This window comes from Pezoporus wallicus, unplaced genomic scaffold (assembly GCF_028554395.1).
Source record: "Pezoporus wallicus isolate ANWC-B61680 ecotype Strahan unplaced genomic scaffold, APGP_CSIRO_Pwel_v1 contig_5542, whole genome shotgun sequence".
NCBI lineage: Eukaryota > Metazoa > Chordata > Aves > Psittaciformes > Psittacidae > Pezoporus > Pezoporus wallicus.
Window position 1 is genome coordinate 2,455,647 of NW_026640165.1, and position 20,165 is coordinate 2,475,811.

General features: G+C 41.1%; 1 long non-coding RNA gene across 1 annotated transcript; it reads left to right on the top strand.

The window, feature by feature from the left end:
- Window positions 1–143: 143 nt before the first annotated feature.
- On the top strand, window positions 144–5,753 carry LOC130603824 (uncharacterized). Its single transcript, XR_008973293.1, has 3 exons — window positions 144–232; window positions 4,361–4,448; window positions 5,645–5,753. It is a non-coding gene; the product is annotated as an uncharacterized LOC130603824 (long non-coding RNA).
- Window positions 5,754–20,165: the final 14,412 nt, after the last annotated feature.

Here is a 20,165-nt window from a genome sequence, read left to right on the forward strand (position 1 = left end):
GTGAGCTGGCCTGCCACATACCATGTACCTGAATGGGCAGGTTCTTAATCTGGAGTAAAACCTAGAATATGTGGAGCGATTCCTGTGATCCCATCTGCAGGAAAAAAACAGGCCCACAAACTGGGGAGAGAAGGTGTCAGAGACTCTGGAAGGAGTGCAAGGAGAAAATGCAGTGGATGGAGAGGTACCAAGACCAGTGTGTGTGGATGTCATTGCAGAATCCTACACAAAGGTAGGAGCTATGCCTTAGGTATTTGTTTCTGTGATATGACCAAACAAATGGTCCACACAGTGCATGTGTTTTACTAAGGAAGCGTACAAATGAGGAGGTACCTAAGATCATAGGATGAATACTGAGCACTGGGTGTGCAGTATGGAGGTAGATGTGGCCTGCGTTGTGCTGTTTGGGCTGCAAGAAACTGCTCCCCAGGGGGGATGTTTGTGGCCCCGTAGATGTAACCTAAGGGAACTATAATGCAGTTTCTGGTACCTAACCACATACAGGTTAAATATGTATGTCTAATGAGATAAAGACATTATTAAAAGCCACATGTAAAGAAAGTCTGGTTTAGACCACATTTCTACAACGTGTTGCCTTTTACCACTGTTCAGCCCAGCTTCCTTCCAAACAAAAGAAGCTTCTACATAATATATGTACATCATTATATATCCACCCAGGCATGTGTTACTAGCCTGGGAGGCTGACTCACCTGTAGTCCTCATCATTCTACTTCTGATGGGAACACATATATATGTGCATAGGATGAAGTGTGAACAGATACACTGATAGATAAAATATGTAAAGACAAGGAGACTGCAGTAACAAGAAACACTGATAAACTTTTGTTCTGCAAGGAGTCTTTTTATCTCCAGTAATAAGCTTACGTTTCTGTGCTATGGATGTATTTTATGCCTTCTATGCAAAAACTACGTTAACAAACTGGGTCTACTTTAACAGCTATTAGGTGGTGATTAATCTCTTTTGGGGAACAATTAGAGCTCCTCCTAGTGCCTTTGGAGTAACACTGTAGAGGACCTGTACCAACTGCACTCAAAATATCTTGCAATTTTCTCAGAAATAAAAAGTAATTAACAGCTTGCCTCAGAGTTCTCATTATCGAAGTTCAGAACTGTTTCAGGGCTAGGATTTTAATTGGAAAATGATTGCAAAGCATTCCCTTAAGAACTATTCTTTTTATTATTTTTTTTTCTCTCTCTCTTACATAAACAGATTTTAGAGTACTTGTTTGTGATTCCACTGCTGGGGAAAACAGTTACATCTTTTCTTCATCAGAGTCAGCAAAGGTGACTAGGAGAGCTACAAAAGCCTGTGCTTTTTAAATTACCCATCAGCATGTGTAATTATGTTTATCTTGTATTTTTCCAAAGTGTATATTATAAAGGATACTAGCCAATTATTTGTAGTTAGAGCCTAAGCTTTGCATGCCATTAGATCAAAATGAGAGGGCATTCTTCGAATCTACTTTATTTTATATCAATTATTCTTCCTAGACTCTGAATTGCTTTGTAAAACAAAATTTTTCTATAGTGATTTACCGATGCTAAGTGGTACTTTTGTAATTTCATACCATTAATATTTACCATAATCTTTATAAATAGCAGTATATTAAAAATTTAAGTGACATAGTTGAAGCATAATGGCAAGTTCAGTTTTGGAAGTTCTACTTATTCCTTGTGAAACGAGGGGACAGGTCATTAGTGACTTTGCTCATGTTAAAAGGCAGTAATTGCTCTTGGTTTGAGGCAAAAATCACATTTTGGTGAAGTAACATTGTGGGCTTAAAACTGGTGAAAATCTTGCTGTTTGTCAGCTGACCTATTCTTGAGCTTGATCAAAAAAACCTGGCATTGCACTGGGTGCTTTGGCTGATAGTGTGCTAGAACTATCCAGCTTTGGGAAACTGGGCTTTTTCAGCAATTGAAAATAGCTGAACAAAGGAAAGACTTGGAAAAGATTTAGTTTCTTGGAAGTGTTGACTATGGTTTTATCTCCTTGTAGGTACAAATTCAAGATATCAAGGTAATGAAAAGTATCACTCAAACATTTTCACTGTGAATTCATCATCTTGATCCAAACTTTTCTACTTTCCTGTATTCTTGTGAGAGCAGTTTGAAAAAGCATGCAATCATTTAATCCCTGAGCTGACAGAGGATTCAGGGCTCTTAAGAAGCTAGTAGACTCATTAGGAGAGGAGCAGATCACACTAATTAGTGGGTACCAGCTGTGAAGAGTTACAGAACCTGGTGCTGAAGGTGTGCACTGGATGAAGATTGATTTTCATCATATTTAATCTTGTTATAAAATTGCTGTCACAGACCACTTGGATAGCTTGTGTATTGCAAGGACTGTGCTTGTGAAACTAAAGCAGACAGCCTGTTTTCGGAGCCTGTTATCTTTCTGCTGAAGTAGTACTGCATCTACCTAATAGTTCTGTATTTTCTGACATTTGCTTAAAAAAGAAAAAGCAAAACTGAAACAAAAATCCTTCTGAGCTGTTGCAAATTCACTTGTTGCAAGAATTGGCATGAATTATACTGCAGAATAGGTGGAACCCCACTGAATCCAGACAGCTGGGGAGTCTTACCCAGACATGCTTTCAAGTTGCATGTGGGGTGTTTTGGTGTTGGGAGGGTTAAAATAACACTAATTCTGCAGCCTGTCTGTACTGGGCATTGCAGGATATATCCTTAGCTTCCTCCCTACTTTCCCATTGATATAAAGAAGCCCTCAGTTTGTTAAAGAAGCTCTTTAGTCTCATTCAATTAGAAGTGGACAGGTCAAGTCCTGGGACACATCTATGCTATTTGTACCAACACAAAACTAAGAAAATTCCAGGTGATAACTTTTAATCTGTGGTTCTTGAAGTCAATTTGTCTTTTGATAGTTGTGAAATTACTTATCAGGCAAGCCTTGTTTGTCCTGTGAGGGTTAAATGGCAGATTTTAATGTGATGCAGAGCACAGAAAGTATATTGCCTTAGCAATGAGCTGATGAAAGCATCCTCATCATTACTAATTGCACTATTTGCATAGAAGATAGGATTCAGTTTGGGTGAGTGAACTGAGATATTTCTGAACTGACTTGGACATCATTTTTGTAAGATGTCATTTGGCTCACAATAGTCTTATCTGAGTCAACAATCACTGTTAGAATTGGAACCATATATCTCAGATATTGACTTTCTGTGTGTGTTGAATCTGAAGCTCTCACCATTTTAAGTATTTTTATAGCCTTTCTGTTTGAATTGTGATTGAATGCTGACCATTGTAAATACATCCACTTCCAAGTAGATATAATTAGAAGATTCCTAAATTTGGGTATGTGCTTCACTTGCTCTTATTTGCATTTGTCCAGGACTTTTTCTGTCTTTTTGGAAGTTCAGACTTTCTGACTACTGCCACTTGAAATGTTCCTGGTGAATCTCTTCTCAGATATGACTTTTGATTGAGTGAATGGAAATAAATTAAAGGATCAACCTTTTGTTACGAAAGATTCCAGTATTTACAGGCACATTATGTGTGTCATCTGTAGAGTGATGGGTTAAGTATTAAAAGGAAAGCTCTACTTTTCCCTTTGAGGTGTTTTGCTACTAATTTACAGTCTGGTTCAGGGATCTTCAAAGTACAGCTACTGGTGTATTTTTGGTTATATGCCGTACAAGATCTCAGATAGTGAAGCCTGTACTCTTGCACAGGGCTTGTTGGACAGGAAACAGCAAGGTGTTTACAATGCATTAACACAACATATTCTGAAATACAGTATCTTTTTCAGGTAATTTTTTTTGATTGCACAATTTAACTAATAGTGTCTACATAGCATCGAAGAGACTATTCTTGCCAGGTCAAATTCACATCATTAATAGTCACGTTGATTTTTCGGTTGTTGTTAGGTTCAGGTGTTATCTATAGACTGTAAATCTGCTAAATGAATCATACTTCTAGAGCTCAGAATATGGCAGTTGTTATTCCTCAGACTTAGATTAATCACACACAATTACTTTTGCTGATGCACAAGTTATTTTGAACAATCTAATCAAATATTCAGTATTCATATTGTCACCTACTTATTGTAGACAGAAAACTTCATTTTTAGCATTCTGATCTACTATTACAAAATTTTTTTACTGGACATACAAGAGGAAATAATAAACAAAAACTATAACTGAGACCACTGAAATTTAGGTTTTAGTTCTTTCCTTCTTCTCTTCCTTCTGTTTCCTTTTCTACGCAGACGGTTTTGAGCATATGTTTTGATAGGGCTTGTACAGTTCACTTCAAAACCCTGTGATTTACAGCCATGCAAGCATCTCTCCTGTGGTCTTTTCTTCCATTGTAACAGGCAGCATACAGCTCTTATTCTCTTGGTGAATTGCATCTGTTCTTTAGTACAGAGCACTGGTAGAAAAATGGCTGGAGTAGTTATGAAGGTAAGAAAAAAAACAAAACGGGTGAGTTATCCTACCATGACCTGCATTTCATATTCCCTATTCTTTCAGCTGTTGAGTTGCTGTGCTGCTTTCAGTGTTCCTAAACTATTGCACTGAGAGGCACAAATGGACAAAAATAAGGTGTGACCTTAGACCTATCTCCATTAATGTGTAGCATAGACCTTAGACCTAAATATGTAGCATAGACCTGGCTTTAGACCTAGCTCCGTTAGTGTGTACCACAGCTTTTTCATCTCTTTTCTTTGCTATTTCTAATGTCTTATTTCTTAATAACATCCTTTGGAGGTTTAAAATTAAAGCAATCTAAAACACCTGTCAGTGGCAGAGGAAAATCTATTAAATAACAGCAAGTGAAAATCTAAGAACTGTCTTATGCTAAATGTTGCCACATCAGTTGATGCACCAAAATTGTGAAACCTGACTTTGAATCATCTTGCAGCCTTGATTAGAATTTTTTTTTTTTTTTCCCTATGTGCTAATCTGTTCTGGAGTGAGAGGGAAAAGATTTATGCTGCACACAATTCCTGTGCATTTAAACTAGCTGAGGCTATGACTGTGCATTAAAAAGTAGGCAATGAAAGATTCTGTTTCTCGTGTTTCTCTAGTCTGGCATTTTAACTTCTGAGAAGCTGATCGTTCCTCACGAGCAAGCTAGCTTTTTAAAAACAGCTTGCTTTTCTACACGGCCATTTCTGCAGCGTTAAACTCCTAGTTCACGTCTGTTACTTTCAAAAGCTATGTGATTTAAAATAAAGCCCTAAGGCTTTCTCAAAGCCAGTTCCTAACATCTGAAAAATAGTACTGTGTAAATATAAAAGGGCTGAGTTGACAGGATGTTAGTACCAAGAAACCTTGGGGAAGATGAAGCACTTACTGTGTTGGGCTCATAGCAAACAAAATATACTTGGAAAGCACATGGGGCTTCATATTACTGAGAACCAGACCATTTGTTACACTAAGTATCACTCTGTCAGGGCTTGGGTCCACCTCTTGGTTTGTGTACTATGAAATTTTCCTAATGTTCTGTTCAGAGAAGTCAGCTGTAGAATTAACCTTTCCTTCTGACACTGAATTTAAAGGAAAAAAAAAAATCCCCATACTTCTTTAGGAGATATCATGTTTAATCTCCACAGTTCCAAGTAGCTCTGATAGTGACTAAGCACACTTTCTTTCAGGACTGGTTATTAACATTCACCCCAAAGCTGGGTTTGCAGATGTGACCACCATAGCGAGAACAGAAAACAACTTCAGTAACAATAAATAACATAGGTAATTTGGGTGGGCTTCCTGGGCAGTTTGAAATAAATAATGAGATTGGATTAAGGATCTGGATTCTGTTTCTTAACATTTTATTTGAGAGATTAACTTTCCTTTGTCCTTATCTTTATTGCCTTTTATGTTGTGTGTTTTATGACATTTATAAAAGTTAGTGTTTGAGAAACATTACCAGAGAGTAAAATAGAGATTCAGTTCAATATAAAATTTATTTATAATATATTGCTATGTGTATAAACATCTCTCTGTGACTCTAAATTCAGTTAAAAAGCCAGGCAAGTCTCTGGGCACAAAGGAGCATCATCAGAGCATCTTATAAACTTGCAAATATGGTTGCATTAGGCTAAGCTTATTACTGCTGAGGCAAATGAGCACCAGGCTTGGAATACTAAAAGTAGCTTCTAGTCATAGCCTGTGGTTCAGTCAGGGAGAAATGTAGCTGGGAGAGGGCTATGATCAGATGGAAAGGAAAAGGCAAAGTAGTTTTTATAGTGGTACAGCCAGCCTAGTTATTTGGGTTGACAGGCCTGGGACCTATGGCTACCAAGGCTGAAAAAGGAGAAACAACCACTCAAAGAATAAGAGGAAGAATTTGAAATTAGCGAAAAATAAAGCCAAACCAAACACTGCTGGATGATGAAAGGACTCATGGAAGAACAGTTGCATGGCATAGGACTAAGAATGTAAGGTTCACCTTGTGTTTAAATTAAGCCTTTGCTGAAAGCCTAAAAAGAGTAGACTTGGTTGAAAGATCACATCAGCCACTTGCTTGTGCAAAAGAGGTCAAAGAGAAACTGATGCAGCAAATTGAAGAGAGGAGGGGGCAATGGCAGATAGTATATTTTGGGTGATGTTGCTACACTATATTTCACAGTGGGGTTAGCATACATTTCATCACTGATTTCTTTTGAGCAGAGCAGGCAACTCTGGATGTCAGTTTAGTCTGCTTTTCTTCTTTTACAGATCAACTTGCCTTATGTAATAATTTCAAAAACTGTTAAGTTTAAGAAAGCCACAAGCATCTATTTGTGGATTTCCTTTCTGCCCTGACACAGTATTTTCTTGAGTACTAAAAACACCAAAAGCAGTGTTATGCAATCCAAGCCTGAATACAAGTGCTGTTATCATATTGTATAAATTACTGGACACTGGTCTGTAAGCAAGGTTAGTGTGGTAAGCATTGTGGCAGTGTTGGGATTATACCTGGAAAGACCTAAGACTACAGGAGGAGCCAAGTGCACAGGGGAAAGCTGTAACTCTATTTTATTAATTTATGTATTTACTTTGTTCTTTTTATTTGAGCCAATTAAGAGAAAATTGAAATTTGTACCAATTTTCTGACTGTGCCACTATGCAGCATGCTTTATCCTGTTTCAAAGTATCACATTGAGTCTCAAAGACCCATGTTTTAGAGCCATCCCCAGCCTTCAGTACCCTTCACAAGTCAAATACATAATTATCTCCCTAATCCTGCTTTTTGCTGAGCTTGTGCCCCTCTGTGATTTTCTTCACAGAGTCCTTGAAGTTGTCTGTAAGGAGGTTGTTCCTCTTTCACCAGTTATGAACATCTTGGTCCTTCAAGTTCTGCACCAGCAAAGGCTTTGCCTGTTTATTGGATGCTGTGTGGGAATCAGTTGAAGCCTGATGGAAATATCATGGACATCTCACTGGGTTTCCAAGAATGCAAGAAATGGCCTGTGTAGTCAAACTAGTCTCTGATGGTGACAATTGGAAATGCTGGGTAGGCAGAGCACACAAATTTAGCTGTTTTCTGCCATCCATGCCTCTTGTGCTCCTCTAATAGCCACATTCATTGTTTCAGAGATGTTGGAGGGGAAAGTCTGGTCTGTTCCTTCAGTATCTGTTTATGGACCTGTTGTCCACAAACTGGTACGATACCTGCTCAAACCTTTTGCCTCCATGGCTTCCTATGGCAACAGATTCCACAAGTTCACTACAACCCATGGAAAAAAAAAAAAAAAAAAAAAGCAGTTTACATGGTCTAAACTGATCCCCTGCTATTTTCAGTGGGTGATCTATAGTTCTGGTATTTGAAGGATTTAGTGGGTAAGTTGTGCAGTTGTTTCCTCGCCTTCATGATTTTGTAAGCTCTGCTTATATGCCCCCTCAGCATTTTTTAGTTCTCCTTGCAAAGCAGCTGATCTCTCCCTTTCATCATTCTAATTGCCCTTCTGTGTTCCTTCCTTCTCTCTGCTATTTCCTTCCTGAGATGTGGAGAGTGGGACTGCAAATGGTGCTTGAGATGAGAGCTCAGCAAGGATTTGTACGGAGGCAGAATGGTGCCCTGTGTCTTGCTTTACTGCCCTTCTGGTTACAGTAGACAAACTGCATCATCGGCTGTTTGTTGCTGAGATGTGCAAACCCTTGTCCCAGCCATTCTCCTTTTGCATCTTCCTGATCTTGAGGCCATGTTTTTATGGTGCTCCCCAGAACTGCAATAAGCACAAGCTACTGAAATACCCTGGAGGGATCATTCTGACTCTGCATGTGAATTTTTACTCCTTTTGGAAAGCTGCAAATAGGGTTTACTCCTGGCAGCTGGAGGTTGACGTCCCTTCCTCATGGGATGCTAACTGACCAGGATAATCCCCCATGGGTTATGTTAGCATAGCCACATGGGTGCAGGGAATACTCCCCAGAATCCTGTTTGTGGTGGCTCTTGCCAGGTGGCTGCTCACACTGCTGGCTAGGGAGGGAAAATATCTCATGTCTGGCAATGAAGACTTGCCTCCCACCATTTATTTTGATTTCCACATGTTCTTTCATGAAATGTTTAATTTCTTTGCATCACGGGCTATTTTCCACATTAGCGATTCACTTTAATACCAATTTCTTTTGAAACTGTCAGATTTTGAGAAATAAGGCTGAAATAGTTTACGTGACCAGAAACTGAAACCTAAGATTCTCAGTCATTTCTGCAAGATTTTTATTAACATTTATCCACAAATAGCTATGGATATTTTATTTAGAAAAGCATCTTATTCCCAGAGTTGTATTACTGCAAAGCTAGAATATACTTCCTAGAGAGGCTGAGGAGGAGTCCCTGAGGCTCTTTGTCCCAAGTTCCATGAAAGAACATGGGACATGTTCTTTCTCTCCCCTCCCTGCCATGGTCCAGTTTTGTTCATGTCAAAGGCATGGAGGCAGATGTTGGAAATTTTCCAACTTGAGAATCAGGCTGAGGTATCAGCTGTGGGCAGGCTTGTGCTGCTTTTTAGCAAGTGGTTATTTGAAAAGTTACTCATTTCATTGTGGGCATTGCTGTGGTGAAATTTCAACCTAAGTAAATCACAGCAAAAGAGGATAAGAATGAATCTTAAAATGGAGTGTTTTGGTTCCAATTTGTTTTGAGGATGGACACTCAGAAGCCACGGGCCCCATGCAGTACCTCTGTGACTCAAAAACATTACTCGTCTTTTTCATGTCCTTTCAGTTCTGAGTTTCTCAAGTGATACCGTGGCTCTTCTCATTTTGACAGGCCTCTATGTCTGCAAAGTTAAAAGCGTGCTCTTTCCAGTTGCTAGCTGCTAGTAAGTTGTAGCTGATGAAAAGAAGATATGGAAGAAAAATATTACACTGAAAATGGGAGAAGAAAGATGGCTTTTCTTTTGTACCCAATATTTCTCTTCATGTAGGTCACTATTCACAAAATGTGGACATGGTACTTGAGAGACTGTTTTGCTTCCTAACATATTTTTGTAGCTACATGGTTTGAGCAGTTTTTGTGTCTGTCAGTAGAAGGTGGAAACATCCACGAAGGCACAAGGAAGCATCTGGATGCATGGCAGGTGTTGTGTCTATGCCTGAGGCTGACAAGGACCAATTGTCACTAGTACCTGCCTAGAAGAAGCTGAGCAAGGTCAGAAGATGTGAACTGCAAGTTCAGCAAAGTGTTAACTCTGAATAGCTGGGAAGAATGCAAACCAGACAGAGGATGTTTCTCTGTGAAATCACCTTTTTTGAGATCTTAGATAAACCACTATTGGAAGCAGTGAGTTAGAAATTACCTGCTATAAAAGAGACTGAACAGTAGGTCATTCTATAAGAGTCCTATGATTTGAAATAGATTTGTCAGATTGCCTGCAAGAAACAGATCTCTGCCATCAGAACACAATGGAAAGTCTCCATTGGGAGTTAGGAAGAGGGTTTATGTACTGTGAAGGCGCTTTTGTTTGTATTCTGTGGGTAGAGTTCTCTGGTGTCTGAACACTTGTTACCAAGGAGTCTTTGCTGAAGTACTGACTGGACAGAAGGGGATAATCCTAGAGACTTCAGTGTAAATGTAACGCTTTGCATGTTCAAATACTAAATGTTTTAAATCATTTATTAGGGAAGGTAGAGGAAGAGTAGTGAAGATGGGAAGACTGGTATCAGCAATAAATTTCAGTTCTAAGGGATGCTGCTGCCTTTTCTTTAAGATGCCCCCATAACTTTAAAACAGGGTTTTGATGTCCAGCAGTGGAGATGCACTGGGCTTCACCAGTGTCTCTTCTGCGTCACACAGAATTCTGATCAGCATTTGGGGAGCTATAAGCTGCTAATTTCTATTTCCATTCTCCCTCTTTCAGTCCTCATGATAATTTTAGAAACTGCACAGGAATGCTCCATTTCACACAAGTGCTCAGAGTCCCTTGTTCCCAGCCCATCAGCTGTACAGAATGAGGTGAAGGAAAACCATACTGTGGGGAAGAGATCTTCTTTAAAACAAGGGTTTATAGGGACAAGAGTTTATAGGGGCAAGGGTTTATAGGGACAAGGGTTTATAGGGGCAAAGGTTTATAGGTAGAGTGTATCCATTTTTAACCTCAAAGCCAATCTGTCAGTTGTGATGATAGAGGTTGAAGGTTTCAAATCTTAGTGTTGATCACTGATAGTGAAAACATTACCTCTGACCTCAGTTGATTATTTTTTACTCTTTTCATTCAAAATATGTGTTTTAAATGGTGAACCGAAGCACACAGAAGGAAGATTTAAGGTCTGGTGCTTCTTATTGAGCAGGATGGTGTGATACACAATGTTGTGCACATGCTGTTTTTTCACTAGGGCATTCAAACTGCTGGATAGATGCTCCAGAATACTTGGAGGGCTATGTGATCCTCTTGGTTTTACTGCTTACTTCATAGTTAAATAATTTTAAAAGTTGGTTACAAGTATATACCTATCCACAACTTTTTGGCTATTCTGACTCTCAGCATGTTTTCAGTGCTTTAATTCCTACATGTCACCTTGAGCCAAAAATGTGTGTAATAGAGAAACAGCTATACATGAAGAAATGCATCCATGTGTATCAGTTGAAAGCTGTGTCATTGCCCATGACTAAAACTGGAGAAAAATATGAAGCTGTAAAATAAACCTTCCACTATGAAATTTAAGAAGTAGGATCTCTTCAGCTTTGAAGGTGATTGATGATGTTGTAGAAATGCTTACATGTGGGAATGAGAAGTAACAAACTTCTCAGTTTCAGACAAAAGCATAATAGCTTGCAGGTGAAGTTTCCTGCTGGAAGCTGCAATCCAGTAGATGGGGATTTCCACATGTGAGTAAACCTCTTTGCACCATCTAAGGACTTCAAAATGAGGTCAGGCAGCTTTCTAAAAAATTATTTTATTCTATCCTATGTGGAAGTCCTTAGACTGCTCTGTGCAGGGAAGCCTGGAAAAGTAGTTGTCTCTTCTGGCATTCTATCTGAGAGTCTGTAACTAAGAATGCTCAGTTTACCCACCACACCTGCTTGTGTATGTGTGTTACACATGGCTTGTGTAACCATCCATGACTTGAAAGTCTTGGGGCTTTGTATTCCAAATTTGCTATATGTAAATAACATTTCAGAAATCCATGGCATTTCTTTTAGCTAATTACTTCACCTCACACTTCTCATTCTTCATATGTTGCACATTTAAATCAGCTTTTAATGCTTTTTCATTCATTAATAATCTATACCTTCCAGCAGCTGGCATATGCTAGGTTAGTTTTTTTTTTTAAAGTCGTAATATCCATAAGGCATGGACAGATGTTTATATCAAAATAGCAGCTGTAGTACCACGTTCTTCTATTGAACCAAGAAGTAAAATGCTGTTGTTGAGGATTAGCAGTACTTTAGTGTCAACATTTTTAGGCAAAAGGAATGTTACCTCTTACAGTCAAAACTTCATAACCATTTTTCATCAGATTGGTGTTACTGTTTTTCCAGCCTTGGATACAATGGATGGCAGCACATGGGATCTATAGCAGTTTCCTCATTCAAAACCTCTTACGAAACAGTTTCTAAGACTTAACTGATAAAACTGCTGCCATGCTTTTGTGTCTGTTTTAGTAGCCTGGGATGATGGAGGATAATTAACTTCGTATTAGGCCAGTAGCATTTTGTTCAGGTTAAGCCTATCTCCCCAAAAACTGATATTGAGATATAGTCTTGCTTAATATCAGAAGTAGAGGTAAATTTAAACCACTGGTCAGATGAACTTTAATAACAGGTTTTTAGACCAATAGGTATGTTAAGACACCAGATCATAACAGCAAAAATGCATTCAGATCATCCTAGAGAACCTAATTGCTACCTTCATCGGCTGACCACTTAGAGAAAGCCAAAAGGGTCCTACCAGATGCTGCAACTAAAGGAATGTGCATTTGAATTACAAAAACTGTCTCCACTTTACTTGACACTTCCTCCTTTCTCAGCCCTGGCACTTTGAGTCCCATCTGAAGGATGTTCAAGTAGTTCTTTTTCCAGCTGTATTTAGACTAAATGACAACTAGGGTATAAATCATGACAGTTCCACTTTTATTTTTGTTAAATCTTGTTGTTGTTGTTGTCAGGCCTGGAGCACATTCCCCACTCCTGGGTTGTCTGCCTTTGCTCAAGGTTGATTCTGACATGGTGCCTCTGGGTAACCTTGGTCAGGTGAGTTGTGCAAGAAAGCTGTGAGAAGCAGCTCCTTCACTCTGGAGCTGCATTTCAGCTCATACTCATGCCCTGTTTGCGCCTGAGCTGTGTTGCAGCCATGCCCATGTAACCTCAATCTGCACCTGACCTCTTGGCATAACCTTGGGTCAGCATTGTTACTATGAACTTGTCAGTGGCTCTTGCCTGCCTTGGTTACTACCTCACTGGACCTGATCATGACCATGATTTGCTGACTTGCTTTTCCTACTTGGACCTGTGTTATTGCCATTGACTTGCTTCATGGACCCTTGGGTGACCATGGTTACTGTCACTCAACCTGCTTTGCTCATCTTGCTCAAGTACTGTGGGACAGCACCTTTGGCAATGACATTACTGACCATGCCTTGCTGTCCCCTCTGGTCCAGTCTTCCCTTCCCCAAGGATTTGTTGCTATAATTTTTCTCCCAGCATAAGAGTAATGCCTCCATTTCTAGTTTTTGTTGGTGAATGTCTGTCTTATGAAATAACTTAATGCGGTATCTACTTTGACCCGTTATTTGGCCCGTCCAAGTGTATTTCTGAACATTTACAAGCTTCACCAAAAAGCCCAGAGCTTGTTTCCAGCTGGATAGCAGGTATGAGCAGATCTGAACCTTTAAATATTTATGTACATAATTAGAATCCTTGGAAGCCACTGTGACTTCTTGGTTCAATTTTTTTAAGGATCAGTTCTCAAGATAAATTCCTGGTGCAGAACATGTCTGGTGTGGCAGTTTGCTGTTGTAAGACCGCTGCTTACAACAGATGTAGTCTATTCTACTAGGCAACCAGTTTACTCTGTTTCATCAATTATGGACAGTTTGGGGACACAACATTCTTCGTGACTGAATAAAAAAGGAATTAATGGAAAATTTGAGGACCAGCTGTTACCATCTCCAGGCACAGCCTACCAATAGAAGATAGCTTATACTGCCTCTATGAAGTTGCAGTGTGTGAGTAGCTACACTAAGTGCAATAAAATGGAAGGCCATTAGCCAAACAACAATGCAGACAACCTACTAAATAATCAGGGTCTCAGTGGTACCCGTGCTACCTGTTCAACATGGCTTCATTAGTGTGATCAGCACTACATTAATAAGATCTCAGTCTGAATGACAAGTTAGCCCAAGGACAACCTTGAGCTTAGAGGGTACCCTGCTCCAGTTCAGATATACATGCTTGAACCTGTAGCATGTGGTGCAGACATACTCTCACTTCTTCAGATGCCAGCCACAGTTACAGCTGTTCAGTGCTTCCCATTGGAAATAAGACATGGTTAAAACTTTATGAGACTGCAGTTTGTAATTTGTCTCAGCCTGGATTTTTCCTTACAATGTCAGTAAAATTTTCCAAAGAGCAAATGATGGAAGCAGCATGTTGATTTGACCATGTCAGTAACCAAATATCTAATTCTTACATTCTTGGGGCTGAGAAGGCCAGCTATGTCTTTGCTTTGGACTTGGGAGATGATGATTGCTGGGTAGAAAAGAGGACTTATAATCAGATGTGATTTCTTTTCTAGGATAAAAAAATGGTTGAGAAAAAGATTTCAATAGACACTTGTGATTGATTCTCAGCTGCTCAGAAGGTGAACCTGATGTGAGTATGCCCCAGTCTGGAAAGTCTGGCTTCAGGCAGGCATTTGTATTCCTCCTGAGCAACAGGTCTGCTTTGGTGCTTTTGATAAGCTCATTTATTCCCTCAGAGGGTTGGCCAAAGTCTCTCTAGAATGGAAAGTTCATCGCTTTCAGCAGTGAAGAGACCTGAAATCAATAGTCCAACTCCTCAAGGCGATAGATTAGAAGGTAAAACTAGAAAAGGATGTTGGTTTTTAATGTTGCACCAGAAAGGGAGAGTGAACAGAGGTTTCCAGGGAATAGTGGTGTAACCACACAGGTGGCTCAGAGGCACCTAGAAGTATTGCCCAGAAGAGCTGCAGCTGGAAACCCAGCATAACAGGGAATAGAAGCAGGTCCCATTCCAGGGTTCCAGTCCCAGATGCCTTTGCCCTGGGTTAATGGATGGTGATCACAGGCAGCGTCAGGAAGAGGCTGACAGTGGCAGCTTTCATAGCCACAGACAAAAGAGAACAAAGAGAACTTTGCTCATTTGAGGTCCTCCCCTATGCAACAAATGGATGGTCTATTTTAAAAGGTCTATTTTCTTTCCTTAGTAATTCTTTTCCTTGTGGATCTCACACATCCTGGAGGATCCTCTCATCTTGTCTCTTACCCTAAGTCTCGGATAGATACTTTCTTTGATCTCTGTGGATGAACCCTATTTTCCAACCAGTTATGAAAATGTGATGAATTAAATGGGATTTTTCTGTCCTTTCACATAACTCCCAAATAATGGATACAGGAATTACGAATGACAGGCACTAATGCACTAATATTACAGAAAGTTCAGTGTAATTTGTGGTGCTGCAGTGCCCTGCCTTCCTTCCCTCTTTGCTTTTTAGGAATGAATCTGAGGAATCAACATGCCTGTAAGAACTAATCCACCCCACAGCCTATCTACTTTCCCTTCTTTTTTTCCTGGTGGGGAATAAGGAGGACAGTGCTGCTAACATAACGGTGAACTCTGTTTGCTTTATATGCCAGCTCTAATTTCCCTATCTCTGGTTTTGTCTAAACTACAAACTTTCAAGGTAGGATCTGTTTTTTAATATTGCTGTTTGCTCAAAAACCTAACATAGTTTTGAGACTCTGCTGGCCCCAAAGCACAATGTAATATACACGGCCAGATTATTGGGGAAAATGAAAAGATCACTGTGCAGCTGAAGTAATTTTTCCTGTTCAAACAGAACTTGTCAGCACACCAGTTTGTATAAAATGTACTACTTGGAGGAACAGCACTGTCAGAAAGGTCATTTCTGCATGGAGGGTAGCAGGCAGCCTAGTCTGCAAGAACCAAAGTACACTGGGCTTAGAGGGAGTGAACTGCAGTTGAGCGAAGTGAGGAGACTGATCCTTGTAGAAGAGTCAGGGTCCCGTTCACAGCCATCTTCCTGACAGACAAGCCTATCCTGGCTTCATCTCTGTGTCTATGGTGAATAACAACAGTTGTAGAAACCCAAGCCCTTCTGTGTGTGGTTTTGGTGGTCCCTTACCCTCTTCCAGCAGCAAGGGAGAGCTGGAAATGGCAGGTAGGATGCCAATGTTCGCAGACTGGATGAGCAGCCCATCTTCAGTGGGCTCTGAACACACCCACATTAAGAGGTGATGTGAGAAAAGAGAAGTCTTCACCCAGAGGTGGCTGCTGGGATAGTTCATCCACTCCCATGTGCCCTGCTTTGGCTCCAGGCAAGAAGGTATGTGTGTCCTGGGCCAGGCTGCATCCTCCAGCACTGCAGCCTTCAGGCACGGGTTGAAACCTCAAGCGGGCAGGGCATTAATAAATGCTTTTCCTGAGGCAGGCTATTAGCTGAGTTGGTGAAGGTTGGTGATGTTTAGAGAAAGAAGGTTCGAAGTAGAAGGGAAGCACGTCCATTCTCCTTGTCCCTGCCTCATAGAAAGGCAGGATCAGGGTATAGCTCTAGAAAGTGAGCAGCTGTGTTGTGCCTTGCAAAGGGCCTGACTCACAAGAAGGCTTGGAACAGATCTTGCTGGAGAATCGTGGGCAGAGCCAGGTGTAGGGCTGACACTTGCAGGCAGGTCTGAGAAACACCCATCTGGACTACATCTTCCTGCAAAGAAACCTGCTCACCTGTGTTTCAGAAGAAGCTCCTCTTATATGCCAGCCTGGGGATTCTTTGATGCACAGCTTCACCATCTGATTACATATATGGTTGGACTTTTAAAGCAAGGTCAACCCCAACAGCAAGAAGGAGCATAGGGAAGAATTGTGCCATAAGTGACTGCTTATGTGTTCCTCTTCTTTTTCTTCAAAGACCATTGTTATTCACACTTTTTTTGCGTTAAAAGCTGCTGCTTGTTGATTGATTCTCCTGACCTAACCCAACCCATCTGGAACCAATGTCTAAAACTTGAATTTCCAGCTGTTTACTCACCATGTCTTTCAGTTTCCTGTCTCATTTTTCCTCCATCTTCGCTACTCCAAAGTTTCCAGAAGCCCACAAGCCTGTTTATTTATTTGACTTTCTCCCACTGTACTTCAGGGAGTTTTGACTCCTCTGCTCTTTTTATGCTCTCCTGTTTCTCATTTTTTATTTTCTTCCCTCTCATTCTTACTTTGTTATCTTCTATGTTGCTATCAATGCTAACTTCTCTAATTACGAGTTTTGGAGAGCTGAGTGTAAGAATAAAATAACAATGATGCTTCCTCATAGCTGCCATTGGTCTTGAGCAGTAACCACCCTATTGCTCACAGAACTGTGTTTTTGATAACAGTGGTAAATACATTCACTAAATTGTGTTCCTTGAATAGCTCTTGTTCACTTAGAGATGTTCCACCTCATTGCTGTTAGAAAAATATAGATGAGTTAAACTCCCACTTCTTTATCAGGTGTTTCCCTCTGAAATTGAAGTTATCATAAGAATTAGTATACAGCTGGAGAATGGCAATAAATAAAATCTAAGTGTAGTACTATTCAGTGTTAAGAACGAGCATGCACATTTCAGCCTAGGCAAAGCTTTCATGCTTTCTTAACATGTTTGCAGTCCCATGGTCTCACATGATTGTGAAGGGTATCGGTCCCATTGCGCAACTCAAGATGCAGTCATTACATGTGTTCTGTTATCTCCTCAAGCTCTTTCATTTAAATGCCTCTGTGTGAGCTGTTTGGCTGTATTCCCCTAGGATACCTGTATTCAGGATACCTGTACTATTGATTGACAGTAGGTACCTGCCATTCCTGTGTTAACTGCACACTTTGTGTCACCTACCTGTGTCACTGTCAGAGCTAGAAGCTGCATGTATTCTGAACTACATTGCTAATGTCTTAGAGGGAGTCTGAATACTAAACCAACCTAATATCTCAAATATTTCATATTAACCCATTACTACATAAGCTGCCTATTGCTTTATCCTCTACTGACAATACCATATGGTGCTTTCTGTAAGCCAATATATCACATGTACCTCTGTATTACACACAGGGTACACCTCACAGGAACCTAATTGTTTCTGCAGTAAATGCTTTAGTACAGGCAGCATGCCCGGTCACCTACATGCAGGTGGGTATTCACACCATCTGCTTTAAGCATGTAAGCAGAAGTGCTGAGGCAGGAGCTACAGCTCCCTGTGTAGTCAGCAGAGAAGGTTTTCTGCTCTGGTAAACCAGTGTTCGTGAGCAAACATGAGTGCTGATCCCTAATAGGCCAGAGTGCAATATTTCAGTTCATTCCAGTCTCTGTTTTGGAGCAGACAAACTGGGCCTGAGAAAGCTTGGGAATGACTGGGGATAGGTGCTCCCATGACCATTCCCGGCAGGCAGCATGCACCAGTTGTTGGCTTGCATGGTCCCACCAGCACTATGCATGCAAGTTGTCTCAGTAGTCCCTGGCTGTGGCTATCCCGAAGCCCTTCTTTTCTCAGCCTGTGCTGATATGTGCAAAGGCTGGGGAGCACAGTTCACATGGGACAACTGGTGCAAATAAAGGTGCTGGTACTTCAGCCTCTTCTGCGTTGTCTGTTATCATGTTGTCTCCCTCATCCTCCTGCAGACCCAAGTTATACCTGCAGGTATCTCTTTTTGACTTTCTAACCATTATGTCCCTCACTAATTTTGGTTCCAGCTGGGGTTTAGCCTCCTTGATTTTACCCCAAGTACCTGAGCAGTGCTTTTTGCTCCTGGTACTGCTTCCTGCATGTTCCCTGTCTGTATTTTAGGTCACTAGGATGGTCCTTGCCTAGACAAATGGGCTGTCAGCTGAGGTTCCCTATACTCCTGCACAAGGGGATAGTTAATGCATGAGCTCTCGGTTCTTTTTAAAAACCAATTAGTTCTTCTGGAGACTCTTCTCCTTCACAGCTGCTTCCCACAGCTCTTTCCTGAACAAGTCAGTCTGTGTGCCCAGAGTCTGAACTGCTGCTCACCTTTGCGCTCTGCTCTGCATCTGTCACCTTGGGGCTACTGCAGCCCCAGCAGCGCTCTGTGACAGCTCCTGCCCCCCACTCTTCCTTGCTCCTCAGCAGGAGGTAAAGCCAGCATTGGGCAGAAGGCCATGACTGCTCCTCTCTTGCATTTGTGTTAGGAACATGTCCCTGCTGCACCCTAAGAACCTCTGGGACTGCCTGCCCAGTGCCATGCTGCTTTTCCAGGTATTTGATATCCCCAGCAAAGACAAGGGCTCCAAGCAGGGAGACTTCTAGTTTACAGAAAGCCTCAGCCCCTGCCTCCTCATAGTGTGTGGTGTGTAATACACATCTGTCACAACCCCAGGTTCCTCCTCACTCTGATCTTGACCCAGAAACTCCCAGTAGGCATGTCTCCAGTTTGATACTGGGGCACTGCTTAGTCAAGGAGTCAACAGAAAGCATGACCTCCTCTGCTCTACTCTGCCTGCCCCTCCTAAATATCCTGTATCAATCCATGCTGGCATTCCAGCCATCTGCACCACCCCACAAAATCCCTGTGACTGATAGCAGAGACTCCCTGCCAGGCACTGCACCTCAGTGTGCAGGGGCCTGAGGGAAGCCTCTGAATGCCTGCCTTTTTGATGCAAGCAGAAATGGGATGTGATCAAATCTGCCTTATTTAAGCTATAGTTTGGAGCTGTAGAGAGAAGCAGGTGCACAGATTTTCCACCATCAGTGCGAGCAGCCGGGTACCTTGGAAAGCCTCGAGAAAGAGACCCCATGCGTTTAGCTCCCACCCTTTCTCTTTCACCTAGAGCACTGTCAGAAGTGCCTCCCAGGTATAGCCAGGGCCACCTGGTAGTGTCAGAGTCCTCACTGAACCCACAGGGCCTTTTAAAAGTCAGTGGCATTACTTTGTGCTGAATATCAGCCGCTGTTCAACACTTCCTACCAATGGCATTAACCTCCCAAGAGATTAGCACACCCTCATATCAATTACTTTGAAGGGGTCAAGAATAACTATTAATGCAATTTTCATGAGTGTTTAATGTTACATTTGAAATTGTCACTATGGCAAGTGTGATACTTGTCAGGGAATTTGTTAAGAATGCTAGAGGGAGTTCCATGAAACATTTCACAGAAGACCTGTTTAAAAAATGTAGCAGATTTTAATACTTGCAGCCTAACAAAATAGATTTTAGAAAGATGTCTATCTACATTGGTGGAAGTAGGGCTTCTGAAGTACAGATACAGAAAGAAATAAGCAAGGAGGCAAATAAAAGTCCTGTCTTGCTGCTGCTCCATCCTGTTTCCCAGCCATGGAAAGTGCTGGCTTTCATCTTCCCCATGCCAGGATGATGTCCTGGCACATATCAGTTGACTTCAGGCTCTCTGTGTGCCTATTTTGCCTTTGCACAGGGAATTCATGTGGTCCAATTTCCTTTCCAAACTTGCTTATCCCTCATTGTACAGTTCTCTCAAAAAAAAAAAAACCA